A 24,090-nucleotide genomic window follows, 5' to 3' on the forward strand; every position below is an offset into this window, starting at 1 on the left:
CACTTTTAGATGTGGTTTTAATGCATCTGATGTCTGACCAGACAACCAGCATTTAATCTCTCGTTATTTTTTTCATCATTGTTGGCCGATATGATCTGAGAGGTTTGTTCTGGTGTAAAGCTCTTGGTGCTCAAGTAAGGGAATGTGTTGGAATTTTTATGTTTGAATCATTCAGGGCAATCCCAGGATGGCAGCATTAGGATACTGGGCTGCCCCTATTAATCCTGATTCATGTCATTCAGTGACACTTCTGAAGAAAAGTGCTAAAAAGCGAACTGATGATGCTAGATAAAAGTATACACTCTTGGAAATCAATACTTGTATTCGGCAAGGATGCAAAGACATGTTTTTCTATTTCAAATAATATATTTAAAATAAATAGGCAATATTTCAATATAAATATATTTTTAACGAAATATCTATTTTTTCAGAATTCATCTAAGAATCCTGAAAAATTGTAACAGTTTCTACAAAAATATGAGCTGCTCAACAGTTTTTAACATAGATAATAAGAAATAATTATTTGGAATAGGGTTGTGCCATATCATAAAGTGTCATATCGCGATATCAATGATATAGCGACTTGATGACGTATTTACTAGGGATGCACTGATTGTTTGGCAGCCGGAATTGTTCGGCCGGAAATGGCAAAAAAAAAAGAGCTCTTTCGGTGTTCGGCCGAATAAGCATAAAGACTGAATGAATTGTACTGAACAATGACATGCCGTGATCAAATAGAGGCGCGCGCTAATGCAGCAAACATGACTGCTGTGTGAAAGTAAATGGCCTTAAACAATTAAATACACTGCAGAACGTTATGTTTTCTAATACACGTATAAATTGCATGTTCAAACAGCGCTGCAGGAGCTCGCGGCGCTGTCTCATTAGACAGGGTTCAGAGTCCAAACCATGGGGTGAAATCTGCGCTGAAACTGTGTTACTCGTCAGTAGGGTTGGGAATCGAAAATCGATTCCAATTCCAGAATCGGATACTTAAGGTCAGGAATGGGATACTTGTTGTCAAACTAAAATTTTGATTCCGCTTATCGATTCCTATGCGTTTTTTTTTTTTTTCTTCTTTTCTTCATCTGTGAGGACTGGTGTGACCTAGCGATCTGCCTGGACCTTGCTAGCTAATCTAAGCGCTCAAGTTTCGCTTCATTTGCGATCAGAAGCCAAAAAAGCTAAGTATAATATCTGTGATAGCTAAACATGTTGCAAGAGAGGTGTCACCACCAACATGACATAAATTTAATAGATCGTTAAAGATCGCAAACATGATTCAAACACCAACGTGATTCTATTCCTAAATTACAATAATTCATCGGTTTCATTCCTCAACCTTTGTCCTGTGCGATCACAATGTTGTGATCACTTGGTTCGTCCGTGCAGCGTACGATTACATCAGTGTTTTCGAAATTTGAACATTTAAATCTGCATTCGCGCTGCTGTTGACCTAAAGAGAGCAGCTGTCATCTGTCATGAATGAAACAGCTTCACAGTCTTTTCAAGCACACACAGTATCATTATTTCTGTTACAACATTCAAATCACAGAAGCACTGTTATAAATGTTTATAGTTCAGATATAAACTATGTACGGTAGCGATTAAAATAGAATAAATCTCCTTTTGAAAGTAATTTAACGCTTCAAATGAAGATTTATCGATTACATTGTTACGCCAGTAGGTGGCGAAAAGGGTCTGTTAAAGTGTATTTGTCTTTGAAACATACTACGGTTGTAACGATATACCGGTATGACGGTCCATCACGGTTTGAACGTACGCGGTTATCATACCGTAAACATTTGCATATCTACGGTTTAAAAAAAAAAAAATATATATATATATATATATATATATATATATATATATATATATATATATATATATATATATATATATATATATATATACATGGGATTTACAGTATAACGTTAATGAGGTTGTCGCTTAAAACGCGCAATCTGATGGATGGATAAATCAAAAGTAGATATGAGTGGCGCCGTTTTATCTACTACATACTGAAGTATGCATGCATGACACTAATGGTGTTTTCAGCATATACATAAACATGAACATCAGCAGAGCTGCTCTGAGAGAAAACCAGTTTTATTTGAGAAAAACCATTGTCAAATACACTAAACTCAAAGGTCTGCTACAACCCGTCAAAATAAGTTCAATTTAACTTGAAGTCCTGACAGAAATAAATTAGTCCTGTACAATGTACTTAAGTTATGACAACAATAATAATATTCTTTATAATAATTAATTTATTTAAACATTATTTTTAAGGAATATCATGTTTGTCCATGTTTTAACTTGGAATACCTCTGTTGTGCAGCACTTTGCCAAAAATAAAAGTTGTTAAATTTTCATTTGATAACATTTTAAAACATTAATTAAAATGTTAAAGTGTGATTATAGATATACATAAGGCTTATGGCTTTAATTTGTAATTATTTTTTTTTATTACTTTCATTAAAATGAATTCAAGTTTGTTGCAATAAAGGATTTGTTCACTCAAATAACTTATTTGAACTTATTTCTAATAAGTTCTTATTCTTTTAAGAGTCATTGTTACTGATAAGAATTATTATTTAATATATACCGTGAAACCGTGATATTTTGTGAGAAGATTATCATACCGTGAAAATCTCATACCGTTACAACCCTAAAACATACAAGAGATTCGTTCAAGGATGCTGATTCATCCAGTAATGAAACGAGCACATCCTGAGTGAGTCATTCATAAATTACATGTGATTTTGTTTAGTTGTCTGATATTTTTTTCTTCAGAATCATGAGAGAACCACAACTTCCATTGGGAAAAAAACTAAATTTATCCAGAATCATGCAGTTCTATTTTGCACACAAACAGCTCTTAAAGAGTCAAGTTGTTATGTAGCCTGTTGATTTTTGTCCATGGTATTCAGCTCCAATAAATGGTTTGCAAAAAAGAGACATTGGAATCGAAACTGGGAATCGAAAAGAATCGGAATCGATAAGCGGAATCGGAATTGATGTAATTCAAACGATACCCAACCCTACTCGTCAATTTCTCAGTAACAATTTTATGATTTTTTTTTTACAAGTGCCAGTGTGATACGTGCATTTTCCCAAATTAGTAATGAGAATAATTTATAAATCTGCGGCTGTCAACAAAAAAAAGCACTGAGGACTTCCTGTGGGTTTCCGTCAAAATAAAAGCTCCATCAACATTCATAAATGTTAGTATTGTAATATTACTGTTGTTATGTTAAATAAAATTTTAAAGACAATAATAATGATAATTACAACAGCTCTAGTAATACATTTATTATAACGTTCACACACAGTGTTTTCTAATGTTTTAAAATAATTCCCTTCTGCTCAGCAAGGCTGCATTTATTTGCATGAAGGAGGTCTCAAAAATAAGCCACAAAATATTATTTTACTAACTTATTAATTTTAAGTTAAATTGTGCTGCTTTGGTATAATGTCTGCTAGAATGTTTAAAAATGTTCTGTTAAATAAGTATTTTTAAATTGTTTTGTGTTAGTGTACAATGTTTAAAAATGATAATTTATTCCATGTAGTGTCCATTTCATTCATTTAACATTTAATATTGGAAGCATCCAAGTTATTTAACACATTTGGACATAAAATAAAAGGAAAGCAATAGTTACTTTCCATGGTAATTGGTTACTTTTGTAATGATGTAACTCAGTTACTATTTGTGAGAAGTAACTAGTAACTATAACTAATTACTTTTTTAAACACTGGTCACTACTATTACACTATAATGCTGCTTCTGCCACCTTATGAGAATAGATTTACACTTTGAATTAGGTTGGTAGTCTGTCATCAATGACAGTAGCTCATTGGAAAAGGATGGAAAATGCCCTTCATTGTGTTTGCACTAATAAATGCTGCTGCCTGCCCGCTGCAATCACCAATAAAACGTTGTTCCATATTTTTTTGTATATTGTCATAAATACCATTATCGCAAATATTCTTGAAATATCGTGATATAATTTTGAGGCTATATCGCCCACCTCTACTTTGGAGCCAAAACAGCATATCAGAATGAAGACTGGAGACTAGCTGCTGATAATTCAGCTTTGCCATCACAGAAATAATTTACACTTCAAAATATATTAAAATAGTAAAGTTATTTTAAATTGTAGTTAAATATTTACTGTATTTTTGATCAAATAAATGCTAATAAACTTTGGTGAGCACAAAAGACATTCACAAACATTTAAAATCTTGAAGTGCCCAGTTTTATACCAGTAGTGAATGTCTTCAGTAGTGAAAGTAGATTAAAAAAATAAGGACTAAAACCTCTCTGTTCTTTAGTGCACTGAGTGAATGCTGACATATAGGAACTGTCCCAAATGTCCCATAAGCCCTTGCAGCCCTCTTTCAGTCCCATGCTTTGAAAATGTAGGTCACATAGAAAACACATAGCAGCTACCAAAGGGGAACTCATGTACGCCCTTAAGAGTCATAAAAAGACAAATGGGACAGAGCTTTTTCTGCTTTCCTGCTTTTGCTTTTCCTGCTTTGCTGTTCATGTGGTCAGTTTATTTCAGTGCTTTCTCTCTGAACGTATCGTGTGTGTGTAATTTGGTATTTGGTCATTTTACTTTTTTTTTTTTAATTTTCTAATTAGTCATATTATTCATGTAATTACTTTAAAAAAAATATTTTTTGTAATGTGTACAGCATTGTGTTTTGTTTTCAGTGATGTTGGGCAATTCAAGGCGATCCTGTTACGGCTTGGGTGTTTTCTTTTAAAGTTGAAATTACTCCCTGCAAACAGGAAGGAGCTTCCTGCAGTAAATTCCAGCTCTTGGTTGCGTCCTGTCCAGTCCAATCAGAGCTCTGCTCACACCCTGGTTTCAACGGTTGACTGTTTCTTCCTAAACATGCAACTTTCTTACAACAGGCACAGAGATTCAGTATTCTAGGTGATGTGTGTGACCTTACTGAATCATCGGTACAGTAGTTGCAAGAAACAGAAATGCAATTACAAATTGCAGTTTAAATCTAAATTAAAAAGTATTAATGAATGTGAACATGCTGCTATCAGTCCAGCTGTTTCTGTCCCATTTTACCCTGTGTGGGTTTGTCCCCGATCAAGGCTAATGGATCATTTCCTGTTCAAAGCAGAAAGGATATGGTCAGCATCTTAACCAACAGGAGATTTTCAGCGGAAAAGAGCTTTAATGTTTAGCAGGGAAACAAAAACATAAAATTGCTCTTTAATTGCTGCAGAAGATGCCAAGATTTCATGTATAACATGTATTGCTCTAATAATTTTATTTGAAGTCTGTAATTTGTGCTTTAATGTGGAAAATAGACAAATGCTTGCGTTTGTGTGTGTGTGTGACTTATATCATGCTGACATTTGCATCATCAATAATAGATTAGTGGTTCAGGTTGAAGTCTCTTTCGCAGTTCTACGTTACAGCTCTACATCTGCTGTTTATTATGTCCTCACACTAACACACTTCTCAGTCTCCTTTTTTCTTGGGATGGCTCTAATTTCAGTGGTTGTAGCAGTTGAGAAGTTTCACAGGAAAGCTAGCCAGGTTGTGTTGTCTTAATATACGTGTGTATCTATATGATGTAGAACGAGTTTGCTGGAATGTTATTTGAGAGAGAGTTCAGTTTACACACTTGGGTACATCTGGACCTCCCTACTGCAAGCAGTCAGTTTTGTTTGAAACACTGTGCAGAAACCTGTATTTAAACCGTAAATTATAGCTGTGCTGTTTTAGTGTATGCTGAGGGGTCTAATGACCAGGACACTCATTATTTAACAGCTACGAGTGCCACAACTCACTAGCAAACACCCTGGAATTGCTTATCGCTATCATAATCCAAGGCGCTGCTAACCAGCAGTTGGTTTCATCAATTTTATCGATCAAGAGAGAAATCCCCACCACCTTTTAAGCTGCCTGCCTGTTTTAGTGAAGCTGTTGGCCCAGAAAAGATGGCCACTGATCTGCTAGAAAGCCTCTCAGTTTCACCTGGCTGTCAGAGCTTACTATTAGCTGCCTATCTGGGCTCTTTGAACCCCTGCTCTCTTTCTGGCAGGTCTGAGTTCTACTTGAAACAAAGACTCTCTTTAGTGGAAGAACGATTCTTTGGCTCTGAGCGGGACTGCCCAATGTCTGCCCTTTGTTTCTTGGCGCAGCACTACTTCAGCTAGGCCTCAGGCCTGAATAAACGTGAATGTATAAATATACCCAGGCATTCTTGTACACAAAACGACTTATTGTTTGCTGCTGCTTGCAGGCAATTATTAGATCTCCGCTGTGTTTCAGATTCTTGTTTTGCAAAATGAGACCTTATTTTAAATTTCCTTCAGGAGATTTCTTTTGGCTGCAAAAATAATTTAAGTTTGTGTGGGCTGGACAACTTTTTGGCTGAAATAGATTCTAAATCTATAATTTAGCAGGAATACAGTGGAATTTTAAGTTCAAATTGGTCAAATCTTCAGAGGTTCCTCTTAAGATGTGTTTTAGGAGATTTTATCTCTGTTGAGCTTTACTGCGCTCAGATTTCAGAACAGTGTGTTTACTTTGAGCTCTGTGTTGTTGTGATTAATTAAAAGATAATCTCATCAGATTAGAGAATCAGAAGTGCTTAGCCTGACTCATATAAACGGCTTCGAGCACTGTGGAGTGACTCTCCTGTCTGACTGTTACCTGACCCCACACACTGCTGACAATCAGCTTCCATATATTCATGTTTTCTCAGCAGAGATGAGATCCCTGGAGTTAAAAGGTCATCTTTGAAACAATAATGAAAATATTTAAATGAAAACTTACGGAATTCTATCCCGCCATTGAAGGTCCATTTCACTAAAATGTTGGTGCCTCAAAACGTTCAAAAAGACATTACAATTGTCATTTAGATGAATTGCAAGTTTTCTGAAGAGACAATCATTTTACATATTGAACAGATTTAATTTAGGATTTAATTTGGATTGTATTTGTAAGTGATTACTTACATTATCTTCTTTATTTGTTAGTAATTACAGAAATAGTACACGGAAGCAAACATGTGCTTTCTTGATGCACAAGAACCAATGAGGATTGTTCTCTCTTTTTTTTTTTTTTAAACAATATCTTCATTTTTGTTTTGAAGATTATAAAAAGTCTTATGGGTTTGTAACAACATGAGCGAGGGTAGTGAACTGTCTATATTAATAGACCACTGAAGACTAGGAACCTTGAGGAAGAATGTCGTTCTTTCGAGACTGATGTAAATGTTACGTGTAGCTAAACTGAGCCAGAGGTGGCTGATGCAGCTTTGGTCATTTTTAGTGCTTTTTGAGTGATATATACTATTTGTATGTAAACATGTATGGCCTCTCATACCATATTGCTGAATGATATGTCATTTAAAATCATTTGATGACTAGCTGCTAAGGACAGTAGATTTTTTTTTTAAATGTTGTCTAATGTCGTTAATCTTTAAAATTACTAAAAGATTTGTTAATGTAATGAGTAAGTGGAACCAGAATCATTAAAAATCATTAAGGCTGGAATACACTACATGGCTTTTCAACCCTGAAATGGGTTTTAAAACACTTTTCAGACTATGTACATGGTTATGTACAAAACTGAACCTTGTACAGTAAACTAAGAATCACACACTACCAGACTTTCAAGTTGTTCAGAACAAACTCCTGCAGAAACATGCACCTCATTGCTAGGAGATGCATGGCAAGTAACAACAATATGTTCTAAATTTCGCTCAAAATATCGAACATGTTCAATATCCTCTAACTGGATGGATTCATAGTCTGAAGCTAGGCTTGCTGCGATAGATGGTGTTGGCGGTGATTAAGCTATGGTGTTAAGCCACGACACCGGTATGTCACTTGCCCACCGTCCCCCACCGACGTTTTGATTTGTTTTATAGTAATAAAAATCATTTAGTTCAGTTAGAGAACAGACTCTGAAAACTGAACGCGGCAGCTCAATACAGTGTGCCGAATGACAGTCGCATCATAGATTAGATTTCAAGAAGAGTGGGGTGAGACAGACAAGATGTTAGCGGAAGATTTAGTATCAAAACTAAATGCAAAAGCGCATGTTTGGCAATATTTAAGTTTTTTTTTTTTTTTTTTTTTTTTTTTAAACATTCGTTTCTTATTTAATTGGTTCCACAGTGTTTGCTGATTTTCAGTTTTGTATAGGCCTACCTAGGCTATTTAAACTTTGTAAGTTATTTGTTATTTTATATTAGGCGTAGCTTATAGAATGGTGTATTTTTATTCGTTTTGTTAATAAAAGGTTTAGGATTTATAGATAGGCTAAGTTGAGTTTGAAGTTGTTTTTTTGTTGATCCAATTTTGTTGATTCTTCAATTGGTGCCGAATTGCCGTTAGTTTGGAAGTGAAAGTAAAATGCGCACATCGCTTTTAAGCTGTTTAAAAAATGATTGTGCAAAAGTCCTGGAGTGGGTTCCAGCCTTTATTGTTCCACTCCTGACCTTGCCTCAGCTTTCACGCAGGCGTAATGGGGCTGTTCTTCTGAAGCCTGAACAGTCTGCTGTTCTTCCGCCACCAAGGACAAGAACCCCTAGGCCTCTCTCTCTCTCTCTGTCTGTCACATGGCTCACTGCATGGGCATTTTTCTCATGGTCGGGGCCCCTGCTGTCTGCTCTTACAGTCCGATTAATCCAGCACCTCTGACCTTACAGACACATTAAAGGAATGTGTGGATGAGGGTCAGAGGAGGGGATCGAGGCACAGTGAGATTGTTGGAGGTGGATGCCTTTCAAATAGGTCAGATCCTCTAACAATAAAGAGACAGAGGGGTAGAAATGGGGGCATGAACTGAATATTGCCCCTGTGCCAATTACGACCATGAATGAGATGCTTGCTAAGGAGCATGGTAAACAGGTCAGAGGGTTAAACTGTGTTTTCAGTGCAGATATGCTGGATGTTTAAGTGTGATGTACAGTGGGTGGTATAGGAAATATTCCTTATGTGTTTATGGTGATTTTTCTGGTGTTATAAAATGTTTTCTCATATTAAAATGTTTTATTGCTGTCTTATATTGATACACATAAATAGTTTTTCTTGTTCATTTAGTGTAAAATCATTTTAAAAATGTAATTAGACATACACAATGTAGGGATGGGAAGATTCCCCGATTTGCTCGGTGCATCGGCAAATGCATCGATTTGAAAAGTGTACATCGGATACAAGTTGGCATTTGTATCGCGATGCATCGTTTCTAACATTTGTATCGGTAAAACTGATTTATTTATATATTATTACTAGTGGATGCGCTACACTTTTAATGTTTAGAGAGTGACCAATAATCTGTGACCAATATTTGATCTGTAGATTGATTTCTCCTCTCGAAACAGTCTCAAGCGCATTCTCTCATCACCTCTGCACGTGAATATGACGAATCACAACAACACTAGGAGACCCGAGGAAAAGCGGGGATTAAAGTCCAAAACCTGACTTGAAATAACCTAACAAATCAATTGGGGCTAAAGCGGTTATAAACGACAATGTAAGTTCACACAATCTAACTAATTTGTGCACGCTTATTCTTTAGCAGCCCTTAATGCCAATCATGGACCAAATCGATCCACCATGCCAAACAGCGAATATATTTGTGCTGTTTAATGCATTTAAGACGTTGTGTTGTGTATTCCTCAGTGCATAACTGACATGTCACGAGTATATTTTTCATCTGTAAATGTTAGAAAGTCATGCAAATATATCCATTTTGCTGTCAGGAGTGGGCGAGTAACGCTAGTGGACGAGTCAAATATGCATTTTATGATAGCAGTAACTGTAAAGGGACTATTGTAATGGGTAAATAAGATGTAAGCTAATACAGTCCTAATTACTAAGCTCAGATGAGTTAATGTGTGTTTCTTATAGCAGTAAAAATTTAGTTTTAATTTAGTGATTTTAACTTTGTTTAATGATTGTTAATGCTTTAAAGAGCAATGTTAGATTCTAATGTTTTAATGCTATCTGTTCTAACTATAAAAGGTGCAGCTGTTATAAAACCAGAGAGAAAGGCTGCATGGCTATGATAGTATGTGAGAGAGTCAGTGGAATTATTATTGCATTCCTATTGGTCAGTGTTAGAGGAGCTCAGCTTAGCCTGACAGTTTGCCTGCCCTGAACCAGGTTATCTTTCCAGCATAAGTAGCCACAGTGACTGAGGTTGATCTTTGTTAAATTTGATTTTGGAACCAAATCATTTGACAGTGAGTCAGACTAACTGAAATAAGCCTGGCCTATTTGGTAAACTTCTTTTATGAAACAGGCCTTGAGGCGTTAGAAGTCAGAAGACACAAATTAATTTGATTCGCCGTCTGTCTGAACCAAAGAAAAAAAGCGATCATATTTTTTCCATTGCATCGAATCGCATTGTTGAATCGAATCGAATCGCACTGCATCGCTTGCTGCTTCATATGTATCTTCAATGTATCGTATCATTGACCATGCATCGAGATGCGTATCATATCGGCCTGAGTTATGGAGATGCACATCCCTAACACAATGTGTGCACCATTAGTGCTTGAGTCTGTTTTTAAACTCTCAGACCTACTGTAATTTATCCAGCCTGGCATCTACAGTACAAGGGGTGAAGGAGCAGAAGCACAAACCATTCACCTCAGCTCAGGGTTAGAGCTATAAATACCATATGCTCTTCCTCTCCTTGTCTTTATCATTCCCTCTCTCTTTCTCTGCATCTGTCCCTTCTGACTTGTACCAGCGCAGCTTGTTTTTGTTGTAGCAGTTTGTTTGTCTGATGTGTGCATTGAAAGCAGAGACATGAGTGCTACAGCTGTCATCTGATTGGTCAGACAAGAGAAGTTGAATGTCTCAGGAGCCCGGGGCATTTTGGGCAGGTGTTTTTATAATGATCACATCACTCTGTTCTGTTTGATGGTGATACAGTGTTATAACCCAGCCATAAATTAAGGGTGCTTTCACATCTGTAGTTCGGTTCATTTGGTCTGGACCAAAGACAAAAAAATGATACAATGTAGCTATTTTTTAGCCGTTTTGGTTCCTTTTCACACCACACTGTTTGCTCTGGTCCGAACCAGCTGAAACGAACCAAAATGCAGTCACGAGACAACATCTGCTTCACTTGTTGACTAGATGTGTCTTTGAACGCATTCCCTAAACTGCTTTTCGATTGGTCAGAAAGAGCGTGTGGGAAAATTCCAACGGTGCTCCCGGAAGTAAACAAAGACAAGAGTAAAATGCAGCAGACAGCACACTGCTATTACATTATTACAAATTTCTATGAGGCTCCACACTTCCTCACAACCACCTCTTCAAGGAGGTCTCGGTACGCTTGTTTGGTCCGTGCCAAGAGGGAAAACGAACTCTAGTGCGATTCAACCGAACTAAACGAGGCAGGTGTGAAAGCACCCTAAAAGTCGCATGAGTTGATAATGTGTTGTCTGCAACATGCTATAGATATTATTGTGAACAACTGATTTATGTATTTTTTTTGACCTTGTAATTTACCCTGTTAGACTACAGTAGTGTTAATAGGCTTTATTAATCACATACCTATATTAGGCACCTGCTGTAAACTTCTATGAAATTTCAGTGATGAAAAAAGAACTGCAACTGTTTGCACTTTGTTTTTACAGGCTTCATTTATGTTTCTGTGCTAAAATGAGGATAGCTCCTGTTAATGGCCAGTCATTGTAGTGTTGTTATTTCAGTTCTGCGTGTGTGTGTGTGTGTGTGTTTGGCGCTCATGGTCATAGTCAGCTTTGCAGTACTGTTTAGCCCTCTAGCAGCCTTTTCTCAGACCAACACACACACACACACACACACATCCAGATTTACTTCAAGGATGGAGAGTTGTTTTGGTAAATACTGTATGCTTAAGTCCTGCAGCTCATAGAGGTCAGAGTAAAATCATCTCCTGACAAAGAGGAGAAATACCTGCTGATACAAACTCATTATCTGGGGGAATATGGGGGAAGTCGTGGCCTAATGGTTAGAGAGTCGGACTCGTAATCGAAAGGTTGCGAGTTCGAGCCCCCGGCCGGCAGGAATTGTAGGTGGGGGGAGGGAACGTCCAGCGCTCTCTCCACCCTCAATACCACGACTGAGGTGCCCTTGAGCAAGGCACCGAACCCCCAATTGCTCCCCGGGCGCCGCAGCATGGCTGCCCACTGCTCCGGGTGTGTGTTCACGGTGTGTGTGTGTGTGTGTGGATTTGTTCACTACTCACTGCTGTGTGTGTGCACTTGGATGGGTTAAAGGCAGAGCACCAATTTCGAGTATGGGTCACCATACTTGACAATACGTCACGACTTTACTTTTTACTTTATCTGTTCTTAGACTTTGTCCTAACTGATCACTTTCTCTCTGTCTCTCTCTTAGAGTACAACAATGGAGGAAACTGTAATATGGGAACAGCACACGGTGACTCTTCACAGGGTGAGTGTTCAACATTCTCTTTTTCCTCTTCTCACTTGGTGCTTCAATTTTCTTCCCCTCTACATTTTCCTACTTCACCATTCCTAATCCAATGTCCCCAATGTTCTTTCTTTCTTTCTTTCTTTCTTTCTTTCTTTCTTTCTTTCTTTCTTTCTTTCTAGTATTTTGTATACAGTAGTACAGTATTTTGTATAATTTTTTATTTATTATATATTGTATTTTATATTATTTAATTTTATATTAATGTTCAATTGTAAATGCTTGTTTTATTTTAGTAAAATTATTGATTTCAGTTAGTATGTATGTATGTATGTATGTATGTATGTATGTATTTATGTATTATATATAGTTTGTTTGTGTTTTGGTATCTAATAAGTAGCATCTAAGTAGTATCTAATGTTGATTTCGTCCATTATTCGCTCGTATGTTTATTATGGGTAATAACCAGAATATTAATATTAGTGCATCCCCACTCTTTCCATTTATCTTTCTTTCCTCCTTCTCCTCTGTCTTCTCTTTTGGAATGGCTAGTTACAGGATGTGTTGTCATTGAGTACACAATAGCTGATCCCCCAGATGGCAGGAAGCGGTGTATGAGAGGACAAAATGCCTGCTCTGCTCCACTTCCTGTTCCTTTTCCTCTTCCTGCATGTTCCTTGGCTCAAACCTACCTAAACCAGAGTCTGAGAACGAGTCAGAGATTATGCAACAGTCCGTTTGGGCACAGTATTATTAAGCCCCTTCTTCTGTAAGAGCTGGAGTACTGAGGTCACTCTCACATATCTTGGATCAGTTTCATAACCTGATGTCTGGGTAACACTTCAGTTCAGTCAGTCCCACTTGTGACCTGTTTTTGATGTACTGACAGCCTAGAAGAGAACAGGTGTATGAGTGCTAAGCCTTTTACTAGGGGCTTTTTTATAGGTGGAATCTCTTTAGCTGTGTCAGAACGCTCCTGGCTAACAGTATTACATAGCTGCCTCTGTTACTGTCCGCAAAATAAACAAGGCTGTATTCTTTCCTCCTGTGATTATATGTGCTCCTCACCTGCTCAGGCTCTTGTTATGATTTATAGCTGTTTGTGTTTAGAGGAAGGCCAGATGGTTTGGATATCAGAGAGAGGTAGAACAGACCTGTGTGTGTGTGAAGACGTCCAGTGACATCAGGAAAGGCTCTAAACAGAGCTCTGCCCTCTGGCCATCTGTCTGGAGGCTGTCTGACACTCTGTACCTCTTTAGTCTCATCTACCTTTGTTTGTGATTGCTTGAGTGCAAAAGTGAGAACCTCAGAGCTTCAGACACCTGGGAGATCGAAAAGCTGCCAGACATTGCAAACGCATATCACGCACGCACGCACGCACACGCACACGCACACACACACACACAGAGTAACCTACATATTGGTCTTCATCAGTCTATCCCATGTAATGTCATTATTCAGAGATGTGCAGTGAATTCCAAGAGCTCACTCTACACCGTGTATGTTTATGTCCTTTGCAGGCGCCAGGTTTCGGGTTTGGAATCGCCATCTCAGGGGGCCGTGACAACCCTCATTTCCAGAGCGGAGAGACCTCTATAGTGATCTCAGATGTGCTCAAAGGGGGACCAGCGGAAGGACTTTTACAGTAATATATTTAATATTTAGGATATTCAACATTTAAAACAGATATTTAACTAACAGTTAGTTATTTAAATGAAAATAAAATTTGTATTTAATATTTGTATGTATAAAGATGCATTTAAAAAATAAAAAAATTAAATAATAAAAAAATCATATATGTCTAGCTATATAAATAATATATATAAAAATATATGCATGTATTATTTATTTATATATGTGTATATGTAATAATTTTATGTAATTATAACTTATACAATTTACTTTTAAATCTATATTTGATAAAACATTATTTATATGAAAACATTTGGATTTTAATTTTCTTCACCCCAAAAAAATATATATGTATGTGTGTGTATGTAATTACAATTTTATGTAATTATAGCATATGCATTTTAATTCTAATTTATAAAAAAAAAACTATATTTAAATTATATTAAAATATTTTAGATTTTTCTTTTCACAAAATATATATTTTTTTGTCTGCAGAGAGAATGATAGAGTGGTGATGGTAAACGCTGTCTCCATGGACAATGTGGAGCATGCCTACGCTGTTCAGCAGCTGAGGAAAAGTGGAAAGAATGCCAAAATTGTAAGTTAACAACACAGCATCATCCCTCATACATTGCATCAGTCCTGTACAACCTTGAGTCTTAACTGGGCTACAGATTCGAGTAGTGGGCTGTGATGGAGGATTGAAGAATTTGAGGGAGGCAGGACGTGGAGGTGAATCAATCATGATGGAGCTTTACATTAATCAGTGAGGAATGCTGGGAGTGAAATTGCAGTACTGCAGAGTATTTGTCTTTGTGAGTGTACAGGAGCTGTTAGTCAGTGTCTAGACACTTTGTTTTTTTTGTCCTCTCTGAAGAGGCATGACCTTTAGAGCTAGATTTTTTTTAAGTGCAGAGTTTGATCCGTACTTCAGGTTTTCTGTGATACAAATGATATGGATGCACATTCACAGCTGAAACTGACATAATTGATGAATCCACACTTTCAATGAAGATACATAATAAAATACTCACAAATACTCAAATACTCCCCAAAAACATTTGAATATGTAATATAATTATTCATTTTGGAGTCTAAGTGCAGTTAATGGCCATATTTGATTACAAAATGCATTGACCAATCAGAATGAAGTATTCTAGAGAGCTGCATAATAATGTTATATAACAAATGATTGGCTATTGCCCTTGCTAATGTTAATATATTAATATGCTCTATTATTATCTTTTAGAATGTGAATCTTATTCATCTGGTTAAAATGTTGATTTATTGCCTGCTCAGACTATCCGAAGAAAGCGGAAGGTGCAGATTCCTGTAAGTCGAGGGGGAGACAGAGAGACAATGTCAGAGCGAGAGGAAGAGGATGACACTGAGGAGGATGATTATGAGGGACCAGCACGTGCAGGGGGAGCGAGTGGAGGCACTAGCAGAAGAAACGAGCGCAGCGGCAGCACCGGAAGGAGGGACCATAGTAATTCCCGTGAGAGGAGCATTTCCCCACGCTCAGACAGACGATCAGTTGCGTCCAACGTCACGCCACGACCTTCCAAAGTCACACTCGTCAAGTCCCGCAAGAATGAAGGTGGGTGGAGCTGCTCAAAATTGGAGGACAAACCTGTTAATTACTATTGATGGCTTCAACAGATGGCTTGGCAAACATATTAGAATGTGTAAACAGGTGTAATGCAGGCTGTTGTACATTAGCTAATAGCTGTGATTAGTCTACTGGCATAAATACCCACAGGGTGCTTTCAACAAGAACAAAGCTGTAGTAAGTTACTCAGTAGCCAGATTTATCAGTCACTCATTAATTCAAGCGGATTATGTCTGTTATTGTTCATTCTTGTGTGTTTTTTTTGTTATGCACAGAATACGGCCTGCGTCTGGCCAGCCACATTTTTGTAAAGGACATTTCTCCCGAGAGCCTCGCAGCCCGTGATGGCAACATACAAGAGGGAGACGTCGTCCTGAAGGTATGAGAACTTAGAAGTGGTGTCTGGGATGGATCAGAGATGGTTTCAGAAGAGAACTGGATAATCATGGAGTGAGCGGTACTAGATGTAGTTACTGGTACCATTACTTGTGCTGAAAAGCTTCAACAGTGTTGTGGACCCTTTGCGTTCCTCTTTCTTGATATTTCTATAAAAATGTTTGGCTGTTTAAGTCGTTGTTGACAGATGAGAAATTGTGAACATTTGGCTCTCTCTAAACTTATGAAAACAGCTCCAAGTTAATCTATCATGCTCTCAGCGTTTTGGCTTCCCATATATGGACTGCCCACTGTGAACGTTCAAAATGATTGACAGGCAGAAAGCGCCTCAAAAGCCTTCTCATTGGCTGAATAAAGAATCTGACAGTTGCTTGTGGTCACTGCCTGTTCATAAAGAATAGGGCAGATGAGTGTGATTTATCTTTCAGGGATATTTATATAAAGGCAATTACAGCACCTTTAGGTACAGCAACTTTAAGCACACTCAAAATTAAATTTGTTAAACCTCTTTCACCCTCATTCTTAATGTTTGGATTATTATACTTATAAAAAGTATCAACTAACTGACTAGTTTTGCCAAAAGAAGATCTCTAACACCAAGTTATTAGTTGTTTAATTAGGGAAATTACTTCAGCTAAATGAGGCTAGTGCTTACTGAGTGGAACAGAGCATGTCCCAGAGCGCACTGGAGTGAAACTGCAGGGCAATAGAGCACAATGCCAGCAGGCTTGTTGCAAATCTCTGTAAATGGAAAATCAGGGACAGCATTTTTGTTTTTTTTTGCTGCATAAACACTGCCATTCAGATTTTTTTAAAGAAATTATTTTATTTGGCAAAGTTACATTAAACTGTTCACAAAAGGGTGTTCTTTTTGTTCTCCCTCTCCTCTCCATATAGATCAATGGCACAGTGACTGAGAACCTGTCTTTGATAGACGCAAAGAAGCTTATAGAGCGATCGAAAGGCAAGCTGAAGATGGTGGTGCAGAGAGACGAGAAGGCGACACTCCTAAACATTCCAGATATGGACGATAGCATTCCCTCAGCTAATTCAGACCGAGATGGTAAGATGATCTTAGTTAAAAATGTACATCTAAAAAAAAAATCTAAGATTAGACTTAAGGTCAGACATTAGCTTCCGACTTTATATTTTGCATTTGCATAGGCTTTCTTGTCCTTTTTATTTTCCTTTTTCTTGTAGGATTTTTGTCTTTTTCTAAAAGCAAGTCGACTTGGACTAAACTGACACTTGGAAATCATGATTTTTATCAACAGACATTTCAGAAATTCATTCACTGGCATCAGATCATTCCCATGAGCGCACCCGTCGCAGTCGATCCCGTTCCCCTGACAAACGCTCAGAACCTTCCGACATCTCTGGCCACTCTCCACAGCAGATGAGCAACGGCAGGTAAGAGACCAGAAATGCTTACATTAACCACACAAAACCTCCTCAAGTTTCAAATATCCCTTAACTTTTCCATTTATGTCCCTTAATTCACTGCCATGGTTAACGTCACGCTTTGGATTGTCTCATTAATTTAGAGAGATGAATATGTATTATATGATCCTCTGGTATATGTATGCAAGTCACATCTCAGCTACTAGCAGGTTCAGATGTCAGCTAGAGCAGTAAGGCTGCATCGATCTGCCTAATGACAGAAGAGTGCTGTGATTGATTACTGGTCCTAAGAGATATTTAAACGTTTCCATCCCCCTCACTGCTGAGCCTGCTTTAAATGTTATTATAAATCATATGAATCAGAATAATCAGTGAAGCGCAGAGGACTGATTTGCACACTTACAGCTTTAAGAAATATTACACTCACTGTCACTGATTTGTATTTGTGTGAAATATATATATTTTTTCCATTTTGTTTGGCTTGCATTCACAGGAGAATGTAAGTGTTGGTCATAGTGCAGTGAGCTGGCTGACCGTAACTCAGTTTGACACTACAGTGGAGCTGAGCTCATGTAGCTGTCTTAACTAACGTAGTATATGTGCTCTAGCACTGTAGACGTGAGAAGTGTTGACAGCAAGTGGTCTGATGATTTCTTTCAGTGTTCTTTGTGTGTAAGAGACAATGAAGTACAAGAATCAGTGTGTTTGGATATTTGTTGTATGATGCTACAGACTAGTAAAAACTTCAAAGGTTTGGACATATGAAGCTTGTCTATACCATATACCATTTATGTGTGTGTGCGTGTGTTTGGGAGTAGTTTTAGCATAGCAAGTTATGTCAAATTAGTTCAGTTAAAAAAAATAAAGAGGTGACTTTTTGCCGAAGAACTTTACTATGACTAGTTTAATTCATCACCTGAGAAATATTTACAGAAAATAATGTAAACTGGCTTGGTGCGTCACAAATATAATGTATATGCATACATAAACACTAGTCCGTTACCAAAAATGACTGTGGTAACCATTTTTTATCAAAATATGTACTAGTTATTGGTTCCAAAAACAAACAAACATAGAGCTATCAGTCTATTGTATTTGTGTACAATTTTTTTTTTTGTAATTTTTCAGTCTCAGTAATATCTTTATCTTCATTTTGATATGTGATTATTTTTTCAATTAAAATGTTATTAATTAATCAGAGTTTCACATAATTCATGTGATTTAAAATTGATAGACAGCCCTAAATAAAACTGGATGAGAGATTCTCATAATAAATTACATTAATTATAATTATATACTCCACTATATCAATAACAGTAGTAATGATATTATGTTATGGTATTATAGTGGAAACTGTTACCATGGTACATTTTATAAGTGGTGGATGGGGGCCAAAGGAAATCATGAGAGGTAAGTAGAACATGTAAAACAGATGGAAGTAAGACTGAAAGAGCACGAGATGGTGTTTCCAGGAGACTGTGAGACTATGTAAAGAGACAAGGATGAAAAAGATGACAATGCCACAAGGTGCCGGTCCTTTCTCAGGGGACACACCATTTTTCTTGGCATTAAAGCAGCTGCTTTCTACATCTCACATCCCCACACTGCCGCAGGCTGTATTTTAATGAAATTTCACACCCCGCGTCCCCGCACATCCTCCACCTGTCTGTCTACAGCAGCGTCTCACTTAATATCTGAACTCAGATTACACCTCTTTATCAGCTCTCTCGCTGATGCCTTTCGAGTCTCAGAGAACTAGCAATTTCTAGCGCGTGTGTGTGTGTGTGTGTGAGTTTGTATATAGTTTGCTTTGCACATGTGGACAGTGTCTGTAATATTAGTAGAATCATCGATCTCCACTGAATGTTATTGAATATAAAGATGCTAGAGCTAAAGTCAATTCAGTTTTCATTTTATGGCACATTTCTTATTGTTCCAAAGCAGATTTACAAAAAAAAATATTATAGTGCCTAGCAAGTCAAAGTAAAGTCAAACTTGATAATGGCAAGAAGGGAAACTGTTTAAGATAAGTATGAAGCCTTGAATGGAACCAAGACTGGCACATATTTAAACTAATGTATGTTTCTTTATAGTTTTTTTTTTTTTCTTGCATGGATGCATTAAATTGATCAAAAGTGAAAGTAAAGACCTTCGTAATGTTACAAAAGAGTTCAAATAAATGCCGTTCTTCTGAGCTTTCTATTCAGCAAAAAAATCCTGAAAAATCTATCGCTGGTTTTCAACATTGATAATGTTTCTTGATGTTGATGATAATGTTTCTTGAGCATGAAATCTGCATATTAGAATGATTTCTAAAGGATCACGTGACACTAAAGATATATATATAAAGATGACTATAATAGCTGCTGAAAATTCAGCTTTCCCATCACACACAAAAATGACAATTTATAATATATATTAAAATAGAAGTTATTATAAACTGTTGAAATATTTCACAATATTACTGTTTTTAATTAATTATTGATAAAAAAATGCAGCCTTGGGGAGCATAGTGTGCATACAGGCATACGATTATTATTAAACAATTATTAATGTAAACTGATTTAATCAAGCCACATTGTATAAATATAAACTGGCTCGTCTCTCTTCTCTTTCTGGATGATTAACAGGACTGGGCAAGATGCTCAAGTTCCTCCTTCAGCACCACTACAAAAATGGATTGTCTAAAAAGTAATATACTGGACTTGGACTGCTAGTTTTAGAGGCATTTTGGGGGATGATGAACCTGTTTGTCAGTGAGCCAGGTTAATATCTCAGAGCCATGCATCACTCACTCGCCGTTGAATAACTGCTCTGTCTCTACACAGGCTGAGGGGCGCTTTTCTCACCAGAATGCTCCCGCTGTAAGTGCTGTGCTCTGTACGCAGTGGATAGTTTTTGTAGATTGAGTCCAAGTGCATGGATATTTGGTTGATTTGTTTGGGAATGTGTTTTTGTGCAGTTTTGTCATAGTCCTATTAATTTGTGGGTCCTATGCTCTATATGGACGGTTTAGTTTGTAAAATGCATTACAATGTGCTTGTAGTGAAATTAGCATGCATTCTGTCATGTTGAGCTGGTAGCACAGAGGCAACTAGCTCTGTATGTGTATGTGTATGTGTATGTGTGTGTGTGTGTGTTTGTGGAAACTGCCAGTGGGTGTCAAGGCTGTTATGCAGAGATGGGCCTGAATTAATTTTCCTGCATGTGTGTTCATTAACCTTGGCACACAAGAGACAACACAATTCCCTCTGAAATTTGCATCACCAGATGGGTTTTTCCTCACTGTACAAACCACAGAGATGCACTCTTTCTGTCTGAGCTGTCAGCTTTTTAATCTCCTCTACATAAAGTTTCTCAAGAGTATTTGAGTGTGTTGATGCAGTGTTGTCTCTGTATTAGGTTAGGGTAGGCAAGTTTATTTATGTACATTTACATTCGATACACAATGGTAATTCAGAATGCTCTATATAAGCATAGTAAAGAAAAGAAGTAATCACACATGTAAATTCAATGATTTAAAATTGCTTGTGGAAAGAAAGATTAACCTAAATCAATTAAATGGATTAAATAAATTTTAAATGAATTAAAAAGGAAAGAAAAATTATAAAACTAATTTAAATTAAATAATGGATTAATTTCTGCATATGTATATAATAGTATTTTGTGTATATTTTACATTTTAAAATATTGTATTAAAGAATAATTTCAATACAAATATTAACCTATTTTTTTTTCTTACATTAAGATATATTTGAAGCTGGATCCAGCTGTGTGTGGCATAACCACTGTGTTTGCAGTGAGCAGTCTGTATTTCTTGCTGACTCAAACTTAGTGATGTAATAGGTCCTCTAGATTTATAGCCTTTTCTATATGACATATTGACAAAATAACTTTACCAGCTGTAATTCATATATAAAACAAAGAATAAGCACCTTCCAAGTTCCATATTTTTCTACTTGTAATAGAAATACCAATTTAATTGCTTTTCTTGCGGTGTAATCACAAGAAAATAGTCACAAGAATGGTGTTCATTTAGGGGGGAAAAGTGTTTTTATTAGTGCTGTCAAACGATTAATCGCATCCAAAATAAGTTTTTGTTTACGTAATATATGTATGTGTATTGTTTGTTTATTATGTACATATAAATACACACACATTCAGTATATATTTGGAAAATATTTACATGTGTATATACATTTTCTATATTTATTTTATTATATTATATATAAATATATTTAATATATGAACAACGTTTTTCTTAAAAATATATATGCATCTGTTTGTATTTATATATACATAATACATATACACAGTACACACTCATATTATGTAAACTAATACTTTTATTTTGGACGCGAATAATTGTTTGACAGCACTAGTTTTTATGCACAATATATATAATTTATGTACACTATAAAAAGGGGTGATTTTTATAGAGGTTCAATGCACAAATGCACATAGAAGCATTTCAATGAGATTGTAACAGGTCACATGAGAAACAAATGCAGGAGAATGTGAGCGGAGGGTTTAGCCCTTGTGTGATGAATGTGTTAGTACAGAGAAAACCAACAGAGCAAAGGAGAGCCTGGGATTTATGTAGCCCTTTGTGTGTGTGCGTGTGTCTGTGTGTGGCAGTGTATTTTTCTGCATGTCCAGGGCATAAGAGATTTAAGATAAAGTACACTGCTTTTTTATCTGTCTCTTTTTTTGTTCTGACAGATAAGCATTTAATTTCTCGTCAGAAATCGGTTTGTTTTTACTGATTCAGCTAGCACAATAATGCTAATTGTGTTCATCGAAGAGAAAAATGAATATTTCAGGTGTGGTCTGTTTCCTGTCTGAGTCATACTGTACCAGCCATGTGACTCTAAAATCTACCCTTAGTTCTGGAGTGCAGTCCTCATCCTAAACTCTTCATATGCTTCTCCAGCTTTCTGTGTCTGTACACATCCATAAATTAGAATGTGCAATAGAGAAGTTGTGATGCCGCAAAGTATTTTAAATATCTGTGAGTTGTTCATGTGTACAGTTTTAAAAGAAGCCCTAGTATCTGTCCTCAAGTTTAGCAAGAGAAAAATTAAACAGTCTGGTCTAAAGCACTGGCATCTGGTACTCTCTAATGAGCAATCTTTATCTCTGCTGTTTTCAAGTGTTGGTGTTCATGATCCTTCTGTTTTGTTTCCATTCAGCATTTTTTTTTTTTTTACACACACTTCCTTCAGGATCCTCTCATATTCAAATGGAACAAATATAATGTCTGACGTTTTCTTAGAAACTTGTATACATGCTGATCAAAATCTTATCTACTGTTGAAATGTGAAATGCTATCAATGTTTTTGAGGTCTTTAGTAACTTGCCCAACAGGAATTTTTGCTTCCATCATGGTGTCTGCCTGTGAAGGCACCTCTCATTATCTCATAATATTAATGTTTGATAGTGCTTTTCAGTATCTTTTATTTGTTTATGCATGTTGCAAATAATTACAAATAAACAGTGGTCATTTAATGCACACATAAAAATATACTCTGCCTTATACAGTGTAACCTAAATTCTGGATTTTGTAAAATAAAGTTAATGTCCATGTTATTTGTCATCTACTTGTAAGCAGAGACAAACCCAGGCTCAGTTTGTAACTGTGAGTTTTGTGTTTCTGTAGTCACAGGAGTCGTGAGGAGGAGCGCATCTCCAAACCAGCGGCGGTATCCACTCCAGTTAAGATGACGGAAGATGCCCTTCTGGTTCCGCCCACAGAACAGCCCGGGGACAAACAGATCCCTCCACTGCCAGGTTGGGACTTTCACCTCCAGACTTTCAGCTGTCTTCTGTCTTCAAAATCAGACCTCTCCTCTCCTGTAGTTTTCTCTCTGTATCGTGCTGCTGTTTACTCCTTAATCTGACCTAGCTTCAGTTTGGTTCTTCATGTACTTTTTGGGCTGATTTATCACCTGTTAAGAGCCTGTTGTTAAAAGAAATATGTTTATTACATCATGGTCAGAGTCTAACAGAATTGTGTGTTTAGAGCCGAAACCAGTGTATGCACAACCTGGGCAACCTGATGTTGATCTGCCAGTCAGCCCCTCTGACGCCTGTGCCCAGTGTCACCCATGATGACAGCATCCTCCGGTCAGTGTTGTTGTATATTCTGTTCTCTCATCATGTTCCCAAGTGGCTTTTCTAGTGACTTGATTTTACTATCAAAGTAAACTTTCTGTATTATTGTGCAGATGCATGTGTATAGATAATAAAAAACTGAGCCAGTTTTATTCTCTGTTACCAGGCCTAGTATGAAGCTGGTGAAGTTTAAGAAAGGCGAAAGTGTAGGATTGAGGCTGGCAGGAGGAAATGATGTGGGAATCTTTGTTGCTGGTGTGCTGGAAGACAGTCCTGCTGCTAAGGAAGGCCTGGAGGAGGGAGACCAGATACTTAGGGTGAGGACCGTCTTTTACATCCGCCACTAGGTGCAAGTAACATCTATAAAGGGGTCATATGATGCTATTTTAAAGATCATTATTTTGTGTATTTGGTGTAACAGAATATGTTGACATGCTTTAATGTTAAAAAAACACATTATTTTTCAAATACTGTACATTATTGTAGTTCCTCTATGCCCCGCCTC

The 24,090-nt window shown here is 36.9% G+C and overlaps 1 pseudogene across 1 annotated transcript in view; it reads left to right on the forward strand.

Annotated features, from left to right (window-relative positions):
* Positions 1-24,090, forward strand: part of LOC306871446 (tight junction protein 1-like) — a 121,482-nt pseudogene that overhangs the window by 66,284 nt on the left and 31,108 nt on the right. Inside the window, exons 2-11 of the transcript XR_013785777.1 lie at positions 12,395-12,451; positions 13,951-14,075; positions 14,558-14,660; positions 15,362-15,662; positions 15,950-16,053; positions 16,968-17,133; positions 17,345-17,480; positions 23,131-23,261; positions 23,494-23,597; positions 23,752-23,902. The product of XR_013785777.1 is annotated as a tight junction protein 1-like (transcript). The remainder of the gene's footprint in view (positions 1-12,394; positions 12,452-13,950; positions 14,076-14,557; positions 14,661-15,361; positions 15,663-15,949; positions 16,054-16,967; positions 17,134-17,344; positions 17,481-23,130; positions 23,262-23,493; positions 23,598-23,751; positions 23,903-24,090) is intronic.

This window comes from Barbus barbus (genome assembly GCF_936440315.1).
Source record: "Barbus barbus genome assembly, chromosome: 1".
NCBI classification, from domain to species: Eukaryota; Metazoa; Chordata; class Actinopteri; order Cypriniformes; family Cyprinidae; genus Barbus; species Barbus barbus.